This window comes from Mobula hypostoma, chromosome 21 (genome assembly GCF_963921235.1).
Source record: "Mobula hypostoma chromosome 21, sMobHyp1.1, whole genome shotgun sequence".
Classification (NCBI taxonomy): domain Eukaryota; kingdom Metazoa; phylum Chordata; class Chondrichthyes; order Myliobatiformes; family Myliobatidae; genus Mobula; species Mobula hypostoma.
The window spans coordinates 2,179,048-2,194,641 of record NC_086117.1 but is presented as its reverse complement, the minus strand read 5'-3'; the positions used below and the strand labels follow the sequence as shown (position 1 = coordinate 2,194,641).

Here is a 15,594-nt window from a genome sequence, read left to right as displayed (position 1 = left end):
TCAATGCCAGTCTGTGAGGAGTTTTTACGTTCTCCCCATGACCGTGTGTCTTTCCTCTGGGTGCTCCAGTCCCCCTCCACATTCCAGAGACGTACAGGTTACCAGGTTACTTGGTCACGTGGCCTCTTCAACTGGTGAGGTCAGCTCTGGCGGGCTGGGCCGATGAGAGCTGCGCTGAGATCCAACGCCAAGAAGGAGGATCTGTAACACTCCGCGGAGAGCAAAGGGCATCACAAGGCGCAGAGGATGTCATGGTCATCCACTGCAACCAAGGAAGGCCCTGGTTGTGACAACCACTCACACCACCAGACCCAGACTTCTGAGGCAGAGAGAGTGGAACTGTCCCAGTGCAACGGCTTTTCCACTTTATAAACTCTCCCACACAGGTCTCCTGTCATCGTTACATACGACAGACAACCAACATCTAACACGCAGCAAAGGCTCCATTGCCTGAAATTCCTTTGAAGCAATTTGGCAGCAGGTACTTAAATTGAAATGAGTTTATGGTATCAATTAACTTTTTGAGTCTTTGAATCCAGATTAGCAAATGTAGAAGTTTGCATATATTAACGTTAACATACATAGACAATCAAGACATGTTTACTTTAATAGATTAATTTTATACTTAATAAAATATTATGTTAGGGGACATAACTTTAAGGTGATTGGAGGAAAATGTAAATAAAGTGGATGTCAGACATAGTTTTTTTACACAGAGTGGTGGGTGTGTGGAACGTCCTACAAGGGGAGGTGGTTGAGGCAGATACATTAGGGGCAATTACAAAACTCTTCGATAGGCACACGGATGTTAGAAAATGGAGGGTTCTGTCTGAGGGAAGGGTTAGATTGATCCAAGAATAGGTTGAAGGGTTGACACAACAATGTGGGCCGAAGGGCCTGTACTGTGCTGTAATGTTCTATGTTCTAATTTTATATTGTATTAACATTAAATTGACATGTTAATTTAATATACTGTACCTTTTTACCTTCCACAAAAGTCTGCAGAATTGGTGATATCAAATGAGACATCTGCTTTACACAAAGCTTGCTGTCAAGAGAATGGAAATCCATGTAACTCAAATGATCTACTGCCCAATCAGACAGAGCTGGTTTTATACCCCTGCCCAACCAGAACACTAATCCCAATGTCTCCATCAAAGTCTACAGGCTGTCCTAACTGGTAGTTGGAAGGATCAGCTTTATTCCCCAGATACTTTTCCATGGATTAGGCAATTGCTGTGGTGTGTTGCTCAGGGTGGGACAAGCAACAGAAAACAACAATGATAAATAAAGGCAAGTAATGGTAGAGGTTAAAGGATGGATATGGACTAAGAGAGCGAAGGAAGGAAGGAGGGAGGGAGGGAAGGTGAGAGGGAGGGTGAGGGGATTAAAGCAAGGGACAGAGGGAGAGAGGGATTATAGGGAGGGAGAGAGAGATGGAGGGATTAAAGGGAGAGAGGGAGAATAGGAGAGAAAGAAGGGGGAGAGGGAAGCAGAAAAGAAGGAAGGCCACCTGTCTTTAATTTTCTGAACGGGATCAGGATCCTGTGGTCGTGGTTGTCTCCTGTGTAGGTGATCCAATCAGGCTCAGGGGTTAACATAGAAACATAGAAAACCTACCGCACAATTCAGGCCCTTCGGCCCACAATGCTGTTCGGAACGTGTCCCTACCTTAAAAATCACCTAAGGTTACCCATAGCTCCATGTACCTATCTGGGAGTCTCTTAAAAAAACCCTATCATATCTGTCTCCACCAACGTCGCCGGCAGCCCATTCCATGCACTCACCACTCTCTGCATAAAAAACTTACCCCTGACATCTCCTCTGTACCTACCTCCAAGCACCTTAAAACTGCCCTCTCGTGTTGGCCATTTCAGCCCTGGGAAAAAGCCTCTCACTATCCACTCAATCAATGCCTCTCATCATCTTATACACCTATAAGGTCACCTCTCATCCTCCGTCGCTCCAAGGAGAAAAGGCCAAGTTCACTCAACCTATTCTCATAAGGCATGCTCCCCAATCCAGGCAACATCCTTGTAAATCTCCTCTGCATCCTTCTATGGTTTCCATGTCCTTCCTGTAGTATGCCTTCTTAACCACATAGTCAACCTGTTCAGCAGCTTTGTTGTCCTATGGACTCAGACCCCAAGGTCCCTCTGATCCTCCACACTGCCAAGAGTCTTACCGTTAATGCTATATTCTGGCATCATATTTGACCTATCAAAATGAACCACCTCACACTTATCTGGGTTGAACTGCACCTGCCCAGTTTTGCATCCTATCAATGTCCTGCTGTAACCTCTGCCACTCTGCCAGCCCTCCACACTGTCCAAGCTGAGAGCTGGTGAAGACCACACTCATCCTGAGGCAGAAACAAGGGTCTCTGAAAGTCTCCATACCATAAGTCCTTGGAAGAATCTCTGGTAGAACATCCATGTAAACATTGCTCCAAAGGACAGAGCCCTTGTGTCAGAAAACTGCCTGTCAACTCAGGAGAGTATTTATCTCGGTGGAGCTACTCTGGGAGCTGTCCTGGTTTTGTATTCTGCAAAATCCCTAGAAATAGTCTAGAGAAATTTGTAAGCTTATCTCTGCAAACCTGTCACAATCTGAGAACATAAAACAGAGTGGACAACATAACTCCTCTAGGTGGCTCTGCTCATTAATCGTAGCAGATCTGACTGCAAACTTAACTTTGCTGTGTCCTTTAATCTTGGATATTGCAGAGTTCATAAACTTATCTGTCTCATCCTAATGCAGTTCATCTCTGGTTACAAACGGCCAATTTGTGTATAGCCCCATATCTGAGAAAAGGTATGCCAGCATTAGAGAGGGTTCACAGGAGGTGTACAAGTGTGATCCTGGGGATCAAAGAGTTAATATATGAGGAGTGTTTGATAGTTCTGGATCTGCACTCACTGGAGTTTAGGAGAATGTAGGGGGATATCATTTGAAACCTAACAAAAATATTAAGAGTGGACATGGAGAGGATGTTTCCATTACTGGAAGACTCTTGGACCAGCAGGTTAACGTGATACTTTGGATCTTAGCAGCCGATCAGTTTAATCCAGACAAGGGTTATGTAATACATCTTAATACATCTGTTTATTTGGAGATTCAGCATGGAACAGACTCTTCTAGCCCACTGAGTTACACTGCCCAGCAACCCACCAATTTAATGCTAGCCTAATATTGGTACAATTTACAATGACCAGTACATCTTTGGATTGTGGGAGGGAACTAGAGCACCTAGAGTAAATCCACACGCACACAGAAAGAATAGACACACTTTCATTTAGAGGACACTGGAAATGAACTCCAACCTTCAACGCCCCGAGTTGCAATAGTGTTGTGTTAACTACTACACTAGGCATATCGAATGAATGGCAAAGACTTCAGGATAAACACAAGAGGTTCTGCAGATGCCGGAGATCCAGAGCATCACACACAAAATACTGGAGGAACTCAGCAGGTCAGGCAGCATCTATGGAAAGAAACAAGCAGTTGTTTTGGGCCGTGACCCTTCATCAAGACTGGAAAGGAAAGAGGAAGAAGCCAGATTAGAAGCAACACACACAAAATGCTGGAGGAACTCAGCAGGCCAGGCAGCGTCTATGGAAAAGAGTAGTCAATGTTTCAGGCCAAGACCCTTCAGCAGGATTGTCCTGATGAAGGAGCTCAGTCCACAATGTCGACTGTACTTTTTTCCATAGATGCTGCCTGGCCTGCTGAGTTCCTCCAGCATTTTGTGTGTGTTGCTTGGATTTCCAGCATCTGCAGATTTTCTCTTATTTGTGCCAGAATAAGAAGGTGGGAGGGAGGGGAAGGAGTTTAAGTTGGCAAGTGATAGGTGAGACCAGGTGAGGGAGAGGGGATGAAGTGTGAAGCTGGGGGGTAATTGGTGGATAGAGACCCCAGGATGTACAAATCCACAGCTCTGTGAAAATGGTATCACAAATGTTGGATAGGATAGTGAAGGAGACACATGCTTTGGCATTATACAAGTTCAAGTTGAAGTGTTATGCAATCAGACATAAGAACAGAGCCAAACAAAACCGCATAAACACAAAATACTCAGCAATCCTCTATGGCCAAGATGACAAACACATTACCAACAGCTGCACACACCACATATAATTGTGATAGCAGATAAACAAACAGTTATTAAAAAATTTAAAAATGTATTAATAATATAGTTGAAGTCCCTGAGTTCATGGCTAATGAATTGATTGTACATGGATGTTGTCCTGGAGCCATGTTTCTGCAAGAACAGCCTGCAGCAGTTCCTCATCTCACAGAAGTGCAGCCAGAGACAAATGCAATCCAGCTTGTCTTCCCAGGAGTGAACACATGAGGGCAGCACTGATAGGAGGGGCCAGCCGGCAGGAGGGGCCGGCCGCAACCCAGCACTGGCAGGAGGGGTCGGCCGCTACCCAGCACTGGCAGGAGGGGCCGGCCGCAACCCAGCACTGGCAGGAGGGGCCGGCCGCTACCCAGCACTGGCAGGAGGGGTCGGCCGCTACCCAGCACTGGCAGGAGGGGCCGGCCGCAACCCAGCACTGGCAGGAGGGGCCGGCCGCTACCCAGCACTGGCAGGAGGGACCAGCCGCAACCCAGCACTGGAAGGAGGGGCCGGCCGCAACCCAGCACTGGCAGGAGGGGCCGGCCGCAACCCAGCACTGGCAGGAGGGACCAGCCGGCAGGAGGGACCGGCCGCAACCCAGCACTGGCAGGAGGGACCAGCCGGCAGGAGGGACCGGCCGCAACCCAGCACTGACTCCGCCTCTCTCCCTCACTGGCTCTGGCAGATCCTTTGCTGGGCAGCTGCCCAAGAGTTGGTGTGATATTGCAGCTGCATTGTTAGGTTCCACTTGGAGTACTGTGTCACCACATTACAGAGAGGATGTGGTAGTATCAGAGATAGTGATGAAGAGATTCACCGGGATGTGTCCTAAAACAGAGGGCTATGGTTATGGGGAGAAGCTGCAGAGGGCACATTTAATCTCAATGGGATATAGGAGCCCGAGGGCAGATCTTATACAGGTTTATAAATTATGAGTGGTATTGATAGGGTAAATAGTTAGGATTTTTCTTTTGATGGGGGATATACACTCAATGGCCACTTTATTAGGTACACCTGTACACCTGCTGATTAATGCAAATATCCAATCAGCCAATCATTTGATAGCAACTCAATGCAGAAAGTATGCAGACCTGGTGAAAAAGTTCATTTGTTGTTCTGACCAAACATCAGAATGGGGAAGAAATGTGATCCAAGTGACTTTGACCATAGAATGATTGTTGGTACCAGTCAGGGTGGTTTGAGTATCTCAGAAACTGCTGATCTCCTGGGATTTTTACACAGAGCAATCTCCAGCGTTTACAGTGGAAATAGTGTGAAAATTTTTTTTTAAAAATCCAGTGAGCAGCAATTCTGGAGCGAGACACCCTGTGAATGAGAGAGGTGAGAGGAGAAAGGCCAGACTGGTTCAAGCTGACAGGAAGACGAACTGTCAGCTTACAACAGTGGTGTGCAGAAGAGCTTCTCTGAATGCAAAACACGTCGAACCTTGAAATGGATGGGCTACAGCAGGAGAACAGCGTGAACATACACTCAGTGACCACTTCATGAAGAACAGCTACAACTGTGGAAGACCGTGAACGTACGTTCATACACTAAGGATCGAACTGGAGAGCACAGGTTTAAGGTGAGAGGGGAGAAATCTAAAGGCGATCTGAAAGGCAAATATTTTGCACAGAGAATAATGGGTAAATGGAACAAGGTTCAGAGGAAATGCTGGAGGTGGGAATGGAAGAGAGAATATTGGGTTAATGTCAGGATCTTTAACAATCTGAAGGAACAAAGGGATCAGATACCTTCAAGTTGCCACGCAATTTGATTTGGTATAGTCACAACTTATTAGAGCATACTTGGAGAATTGTGTCCTGTTCTGATCACCTCATTATGTGAAAGTTTTAGAGAGGATGTAAAAGAGATTTACCAGGTGCTGCCTGGATTAGAGAACATGTCTTATGAGGATAGGCTGAGTGCGCTCACTTGAGTTTTTCTCTTTGGAGCAAAGGTGGATGAGAGGTGACTTGCTAAAGATGTACAAGATGAGAAGAGACAAAGATCGAGTGGACAGACAGATACTCTTTCCCGGGATGGAAATGGCTAATTATTAGGGGCATAATTTTAAGCTGATTGGAGAAAATTACAGGGGAGGATGTCAGAGACAGATTTTTTGCACAGAAAGTTGTGGGTGTGTGGAACACCCTACCTGGAGTGGTGGTAGAGGCAGATACATTAGAACATTTAAGACATGTGGATGATAGAAAAGAAAGAGCTAGTGGGAGGAAGGGTTAGATTAACCCTTTGTGCATGATGACTTTGTGCATACAAAGTCGTCAAGAGTAGTGGGAAACTAGAAGATTGGGAGAACTTTATAAAGCCTCAAAGAACCACTAAGCAAGCAATAAAGAAAGGAAATATAGATTAGAAAATAAACTAGCAAAAATATAAAAACAGATAGTAAAAGTTTTTATAATGATATAAAGTGAACGTAGGTTCCTTGGAGGATGAGAAGAGGGGATTGATATTGGGTAATGAGGAAATGGCAGAGGCTTTGAATGACTATTTTGTGCCAGTCTTCACAGTGGAGGATGCATCTAACATGCCTAAGAGAGATGTTCTGGATACGATGGGAGGTGAGGACCTCGATACAATAGCTACCACTAAAGAGGTATTGCTGAGCAAACTTGTGGGCCTGAAGATAGATATATCCCCTGGTCCTGATGGAATGCATCCTGGGGCACTGAAAGGAATGTCAGAAGTTATAGTAGAGGAATTGGTGATAATTTACCAAAATTCTTTGGACTCCGGCCAGGTCCCGGCAGATTGGAAGACAGCAAATATCACGCCACTGTTCAAAGAAGTATGTCAGCAAAAGGCAGGAAACTACAGGCTAGTTAGTTTAACATCTGTAGTTGGGAAAAAGCTTGAAGCTATTATTAATGAAGAAATAGTGAGGCATCTGCAAAGAAATGAATCCATCAGGCAGACACAGTATGGATTCACCAAAGGTAGGTCCTGTTTGACAAACTTACGAGAGTTCTTTGAGCATATAATGAGTGCAGTGGATAGAGGGGAACAGATGGATGCTACTTACTTGGATTTCTAGGAATGTGTTCGATAAGGTGCCACATAAAAGACTTATCCATAAGATAAGGATGCATAGAGTTGGGGTGATGTATTAGCATGGATAGAGGATTGGTTAACTAATAGAAAGCAGAGGGTTGGGATACATGGGTGTTACTCTGGTTGGCAATCAGTGGTGAGCGGTGTGCCACAGGGGTCGGTGCTGGGCCCACAACTGTTCACGATATACATTAACGATCTGGAACAGAGGACTGAGTTTAATGTATCTAAGTTTGCTGATGATACTAAATTAAGTGGAAAAGCAAATTGTGCAGAAGATATGCAGAGTCTGCAGAGAAATATAGATAGTTTAAGTTGAGTGGGCAAGGGTCTGGCAGATGGACTACAATGTTGATAAATGTGAGGTCATCCACTTTGGAAGGAAAAATGGAACAGCAGATTATTATTTAAATGGTAAAAAAAATTGCAGCATGCTGCTGTACAGAGGGACTTGGGAGTGTTTGTGCATGAATCACAAAAGATTAGTTTGCACAGTACTCCAAGTGGGATCCGGCCAGGGACCTATGTAGCTCTCGGCTCCTAAACTCAATCCCACGATTGATGAAGTCCAATACACAAAAGGTGCAGCAGGCTATCAAAAAGGCAAATAGAATGTTGGCCTTCATAGGGAGATTGAATTTAAGAGCAGGGAGGTTATGCTGCAACTGTATAGGGTACTGGTGAGGCCACACCCAGAATACTGCCTGCAAGTCTCCTTACTTGAAGAAGGATATACTGGCTTTGGAGATGGTGCAGAGGAGGTTCGCCGGGCCGATTCCAGAGATGAAATGGACTAAATGGGAGAATGGATCAGCTCATGATAAAATGGCGGAGCAGGCTCGATGGGCCGAATGGCCGACTTCTGCTCCTTTATCTTATGGTCTTATGGTCTTATGAGGGGGTTAGACTATGAGGAGAGACTAAGTCACATGGGACTGTACTCACTGGAATTCAGAAGAATGAGAGGAGATCTTATAGAAACATATAAAATTATGAAAGGGATAGATAAGATAGAGGCAGGAAAGTTGTTTCCACTGGTAGGTGAGACTAGAACTAGGGGACATAGCCTCAAGTTTCGGAGGAGTAGATTTAAGATGGAGATGAGGAGGAACTGCTTTTCCCAGAACGTGGTGAATCTGTGGAATTCTCTGCCCAATGAAGCAATGGAGGCCACCTCAGTAAATATATTTAAGACAACGTTGGATAGATTTTTGCATAGCAGGGGAATTAAGGGTTATGGGGAAAAGGCAGGTAGGTGGAGATGAGTCCATGGCCAGATCAGCCATAATCTTATTGAATGGCAGGGAAGGCTTGACGGCCAGATGGCCTACTCCTAATCCTATTCCTTTACATTTTTATTGATTAATCTTTGAGTGGGTTAAAAGATCAGCACAACATTGGGAACTGAGGAGCCTGTACTGCGCTGTAATGTTCTATATTCTGTGTTCTAATTACAATGTTTAAAAGACATTTGGACAGGACCTTGAGGAGGAAAGTTGAGTGATATGGGTCTAATATACCAAAGATAGCCATCAAGGATGGCATGGATGAGATGGGCCGAAGGGCCTGTTTCTATGCTGGACCTCTTTTTTTATTCTATGATCTCCTCAGCTCCATTTATTCTTCCTTCATGTGTTTTCCTATGGGCTGCTAAACAGCTGATGATAGGAACAGATGGCTGGCAGTGGGTCATGGGAAATGCTGGAATCGTGCTTGAGAGCTGGCATCTTAAAACTGAAATTAAATATTGAGTGCTTTTCACTTTCAGGAATTTACCACAATTCCTTCCTTCCTTGTAACCCTGTTGAAATATATTTAAGTGATCACAAACTATAACTCACATAAATCCAGAATGATTTTTAATATCAGAGGCATATGTTGTGAAATTTGTTTTGTGGCAGCAGCACATCGCAATACATCATAATAAAAACTACAGATTACAGAAAAAACTGTATATATAAAAATAAACAATTAAATCAAATAATTATTGTAAAATGAGAGGGATAAATAGTGAGGTAGTGTTGATGGGTTCATTGTCCATTCAGAAATCTGATGGCAGAGGAAAGAAGATGTTCCCGAATCATTGAGTATGTGGCTTCAGGCTCCTGTACCTCCTCCTTGATGGTAGCAATGATAAGAGGGCATGTCCTGGGTGATGAGGGTCCTTAATGATGGGTGCCAACTTTTTGGGGCATCACCTTTTGAAGGTGTCCTAGCTGCTGTAGAGGCCAGTGTCCATGATGGATCTGGCTGAGTTTATAACTTTCTGCAGCTTTTTCCGATTCTGTGCAATGGCCCCTCCATACCAGATGGTGATTCAACAAGTTAGAATGCTCTCCACGGTACATCTGTAGAAATTTGTGAGAGTCTTTGGTGACATACCAATTCTCCTCAAACTCCTAATGAAATATAGTCACTATCGTGCATTCCTTGTAGTTGAAATTGATGGAATTCAGAAGAATGAGGGGGGATCCCATTGACACATTGAATATTGAAAGGACTCGATAAAGTGGATGTGGAAAAATGTTTCCTATAGTGGGGGAAGTCTAGGACCTGAGGGCACAGCATCAGAATGGAGTTACATCCCTTTAGAACAGAGATGAGGAGGAATTTCTTCAGCCAGAGGGTGGTGAATCAATGGAACTCAGAGGCACGGATGGCTGTGGAGGACAAATCATTGGGCATATTTAAAGCAGAGGATGATAGGTTCTTGATTAGTCAGGCCATCATTGTTTATGGGGAGAAGGCAGGAGAATGGGGTTGAGAGACATAAGTCAGCCACGATGAAATGGCAGATCAGACTCAAGAAATCTTGCCTGACAAATTTGTTAGAGTTCTTCAAGGAAGTAACAAGCAGGATGGACAAAGGAGAGGCAGTGGATGTCATTTACTTGGATTTTCAGACGATAAGGTGCCACACATGAGGCTGCTTAACAAGATCAAATCCGATGGTATTACAGGAAAGATACTGGCATGGATAGAGGAATGGCTGACAGGCAGGAAGCAGCGAGTGGGAATAAAAGGGGCCTTTTCTGGTTGCTGCCAGTGACTAGTGGTGTTCCTCAGGGGTCAGTATTTGGACTGCTATTGTTTACATAATCTGTCATTGATTTGGATAATGGAGTTGATGGCTTTGTTGGAAAGTTTGATATGAAGATAGGTGGAGGGGTAGGTAGTGCTGAGGAAGCAATGCGACTGCAGCAGGACTTAGACAAATTGGAAGAATGGGCAAAAAAGTGGCAGATGGAATAGTTTTGGGAAATGTATGATAATGAATTTTGGTAAAAGGAACAACAGTGCGGACTATTATCTAAATGGGGAGAAGGTTCAAAGATCAGAGGTGCAGAGGGACTTTGGAATCCCTGTGCAAGACTACCAGAAGGTTAATTTACAGGTTGAGTCTGTGGTAAAGAAGGCAAATGGAATGTTGGCACTTATTTCAAGGGGAATAGAATATAGAAACATAGAAACATAGAAAACCTACAGCACAATACAGGCCCTTCAGCCCACAAAGCTGTGCTGAACATGTACTTACTGTAGAAATTACCCATGGCCATGGGTTACCCATAGCCCTCTGTTTTTCTAAGCTCCATGTACCTATCTGGGAGTCTCTTAAAAGACTCTATTGTATCCATCTCCACCATAGTCGCCAGCAGCCCATTCCACACACTCACCACTCTCTGCGTAAAACAGTTACCCCTGACATCTCCTCTGTACCTATTTCCAAGCACCTTAAAACTGTGACCTCTCGTGATAGCCATTTCAGCCCTGGGAAAAAGTCTCTGACTATCCACACAATCAATACCCTCAACATCTTATACACCTCTATCAGGTCACCTCTGATACTCCATCGTTCCAAGGAGAAAAGGCCGAGTTCACTCAACTTATTCTCATAAGGCATGCTCCCCAATCCAGGCAACATTCTTGTAAATCTCCTCTGCACCCTTTCTATGGTTTCCACATCCTTCCTGTAGTGAGGTGACCAGAACTGAGTACAGTACTCCAAGTGGGGTCTGATCAGGGTCCAATATCTGTCCTGAAGGGCAGATCATGTCTAACAAGCCTGATAGAGTTCTTTGAGGAGGTGACCAGGCATATAGATGAGGGTAGTGCAGTGGATGTGATCTATACGGATTTTAGTAAGGCATTTGACAAGGTTCCACACGTTAGGCTTATTCAGAAAGTTAGAAGGCATGGGATCCAGGGAAGTTTGGCCAGGTGGATTCAGAATTGGCTTGCCTGCAGAAGGCAGAGGGTGGTGGTGGAGGGAGTACATTCAGATTGGAGGGTTGTGACTCGTGGTGTCCCACAAGGATCTGTTCTGGGACCTCTACTTTTCGTCATTTTTATTAACAACCTGGATGTGGGGGTAGAAGGGTGGATTGGCAAGTTTGCAGACGACACAAAGGTTGGTGGTGTTGTAGATACTGTAGAGGATTGTCAAAGATTGCAGAGAGACATTGACAGGATGCAGAAGTGGGCTGAGAAGTGGTAGATGGAGTTCAACCCGGAGAAGTGTGAGGTGGTACACTTTGGAAGGACAAACTCCAAGGCAGAGTACAAAGTAAATGGCAGGATACTTGGCAGTGTGGAGGAGCAGAGGGATCTGGGGGTACATGTCCACAGATCCCTGAAAGTTGCCTCACAGGTGGATAGGGTAGTTAAGAAAGCTTATGGGGTGTTAGCTTTCATAAGTCGAGGGATAGAGTTTAAGAGTCGCGATGTAATGATGCAGCTCTATAAAACTCTGGTTAGGCCACACTTGGAGTATTGTGTCCAGTTCTGGTCATCTCACTATAGGAAGGAAGTGGAAGCATTGGAAAGAGTACAGAGGAGATTTACAAGGATGCTGCCTGGTTTAGAAAGTATGCATTATGATCAGAGATTAAGGGAGCTAGGGCTTTACTCTTTGGAGAGAAGGAGAATGAGAGGAGACATGATAGAGGTGTACAAGATAATAAGAGGAATAGATAGAGTGGATAGCCAGCGCCTCTTCCCCAGGGCACCACTGCTCAATACAAGAGGACATGGCTTTAAGGTAAGGGGTGGGAAGTTCAAGGGGGATATTAGAGGAAGGTTTTTTACTCAGAGAGTGGTTGGTGCATGGAATGCACTGCCTGAGTCAGTGGCGGAGGCAAATACACTAGTGAAGTTTAAGAGACTACTAGACAGGTATATGGAGGAATTTAAGGTGGGGGCTTATATGAGAGGCAGGGTTTGAGGGGTGGCACAACATTGTGGGCTGAAGGGCCTGTACTGTGCTGTACTATTCTATGTTCTATAGAGCTGCAACATTACCTCTCAGCTCCTAAACTCAGTCCCATGATTGATGAAGGCCAGTGCACCAGATGCTTTCTCAACAACAGAGTCAACCTGCGCAGCTTTGAGTGTCCTGTGGACTCAGACCCCAAGATCCTTCTGATCCTCCACACTGCCAAGAGACTTGCCATTAATACTATATTCTTCCATTATATTTGACCTACCAAAATGAACCACCTCACACTTATCTGGGTTGAACTCCATCTGTCACTTCTCAGCCCAGTTTTGCATCCTATCAATGTCCTGCTGTAACCTCTGACAGCCCTCCACACTATCCATAACACTCCCAACCTTTGTGTCATCAGAAAATTTACTAACCCATCCCTCCACTTCCTCATCCAGGTCATTTAATAAAATCACGAAGAGTAGAGATCCCAGAAAAGATCCCTGAGGCACACCACTGGTCACCGGCCTCCATCCAGAATATGACCTGTCTACAACCACTCTTTGCCTTCTGTGGGCAAGCCAGTTCTGGATCCACAGAGCAATGTCCCCTTGGATCCCATGTCTCCTTACTTTCTCAATAAGCCTTGCATGGGATACCTTATCAAATGCCTTGCTGAAATCCATCCACATTACATCTAGGAGAAGATGGCAGCGCAATGCAGCATGCGTAGCCTCTCCGGTGAAATGATATCGTATTTGTTAAGTAGGGACCATGCAAAATTCTGATTTGATGGAGACAACCGTGAGAAGCATGGAGGAACACCTGGAGAAACTTCTGAAATACCCGGTTCGCTGCCGCTTCTACTGTGCAATTGAGAATCTCCGGAGGGAAGGCCCCAAATCCCCGGCTTTGCCTGCTGCTGGCGACCGGGGCTGGAGTCGAAGAGCTCGGCAGAGATGGTGCTCGGTGCTCGGTGTCGGAGGGCTGGTCGGAGGCTCAAAGTTTTCGGACGACTCAGAGTCGGACTGTGGTCGGGCATGGCAGGGAGAGTTTTCTTCCTTCTCCCGTCTGCGTGAGATGTGGGACTTCCGAGAGACTTTGAACTTTTTTACTGTGTCATGGCCTGTTCTTCATCAAGTATGGTATTGTTGCACTGTTGTAACTATATGTTGTAATTATGTGGTTTTTGTCAGTTTTTCAGCCTTGGGCTGTCCTGTGTTTCTGTGATATCACACCGGAGAAATATTGTATCATTTCTTAATGTATGCATTACTAAATGACAATAAAAGGGGACTGCATGTCTTCATCATCTAATCTAATCTACTACTCTACCTTCATCAATGTGTTTAGTCACATCCTCAAATAATTCAATCAGGCTCATAAGGCATGACCTGCCTTTGACAAAGCCATGCTGACTATTCCTAATCATATTATGCCTCTCCAAATGTTCATAAATCCCGGCTCTCAGGATCTTCTCCATCAACTTAACAACCACTGAAGTAAGACTCACCGGTCTATAATTTCCTGGGCTGTCTCTACTCCCTTTCTTGAATAATGGAACAACATCCGCAACCCTCCAATCCTCCCGAACCTCTCCCAACCCTATTGATGATGCAAAGATCATCGCCAGAGAATCAGCAATCTCCTCCCTCACCTCCCACGGTAGCCTGGGTTACATCTCAATTGGTCTCAGTGACTTATCCAACTGGATGCTTCCAAAAGCTCCAGCACATCCTCTTCCTTAATATCTAGATGCTGAAGCTTTTCAGTCTGCTGTAAATCATCCCTACAATTGCTAAGGTCCTTTTTCATAGTGAATACTGAAGCAAAGTACTCATTAAGTACCTCTGCTATCTCCATACACACTTTTCCATTGTCACACTTGATTGCTCCTATTCTCTCATGCCTTATCCTTTTGTTCTTCACATAATTGTAGAATGCCCTGGGGTTTTCCTTAATCCTGTCCACAAAGGCCTTCTCATGGCCCCTTCTGCCTCTCCTAATTTCATTCTTAAACTCCTACCAGCTAGCCGTATAATCTTCTAGATCTCTATCATTACCTAGTTTTTTGAACCTTTCGTAAACTCTTCTTTTCTTCTTGACTAGATTTACAACAGCCTTTGTACACCACAGTTCCTGTACCCTACCATCCTTTCCCTGTCTCATTGGAACGTACCTATGCAGAACGCCACACAAATATCCCCTGAACATTTGCCACATTTCTTCCGCACATTTCTCTGAGAACATCTGTTCCCAATTTATGCTTCCAAGTTCCTGCCTGATAGGCTCATATTTCCCCTTACTCCAATTAAACGTTTCCCTAACTTGTCTGTTCCTATCCCTCTCCAGTGGTATGGTAAAGGAGATAGAATTGTGATCACTATCTCCAAAATGCTCTCCCACTGAGAGACCTGACACCTGACCAGGTTCATTTCCCAATACCAGATCAAGTACAGCCTCTCCTCTTGTAGACTTATCTACATATTGTGTCAAGAAACCTTCCTGAACACAGCTAACAAACTCCTCCCCATCTAAACTGCTCGTTCTGGGGACATGCCAATAGATATTTGGGAAATTAAAATCTCACACCATGACAACCCTGTTATTATTACACCTTTCCAGAATCTGTCTCCCTATCTGTTCCTTAATGTCCCTATTACTGTTGGGTGGTCTATAAAAAACACCAAGTAGAGTTATTGATCCTTTCCTGTTCCTAACTTCCACCCACAGACACTCTGTAGACAATCCCTCCATGTCTTCCTCCTTTTCCACAGCCGTGATACCATCTCTGATCAACAGTGCCATGTCCCCACCTTTTTTGCCTCCCTCTCTGTCCTTTCTGAAACACCTAAAGCCTGGCACTCGAAGTAAGCATTGCTTCCCCTGAGCCATCCAAGTGTCTGTAACAGCCACAACATCATAGCTCCAAGTACTGATCCACGCTCTAAGCTCATCCGCTTTGTTCATAATACTCCTTGCATTAAAATAGACACATCTCAAACCATCGGTCTGAGCACGTCCCTTCTCTATCACCTGCCTATCCTCCCTCTCGAACTGTCTCCAAGCTTTCTCTATTTGTGAGCCAACTGCTTCTTCCTCCGTCACTTCAGTTTGGATCCCAACCCCCAAGCTATTCTTGTTTAAACTCCCCCCAATAGCCTTAGCAAATCTCCCCACCAGGATATTGGTC

The 15,594-nt window shown here is 44.8% G+C and overlaps 1 long non-coding RNA gene across 1 annotated transcript; it reads left to right on the top strand.

The window, feature by feature from the left end:
• Positions 1-131: 131 nt before the first annotated feature.
• Positions 132-13,676, top strand: LOC134360098 (uncharacterized). The gene is made up of 3 exons (XR_010021248.1): positions 132-481; positions 5,423-5,708; positions 12,860-13,676. It is a non-coding gene; the product is annotated as an uncharacterized LOC134360098 (long non-coding RNA).
• Positions 13,677-15,594: the final 1,918 nt, after the last annotated feature.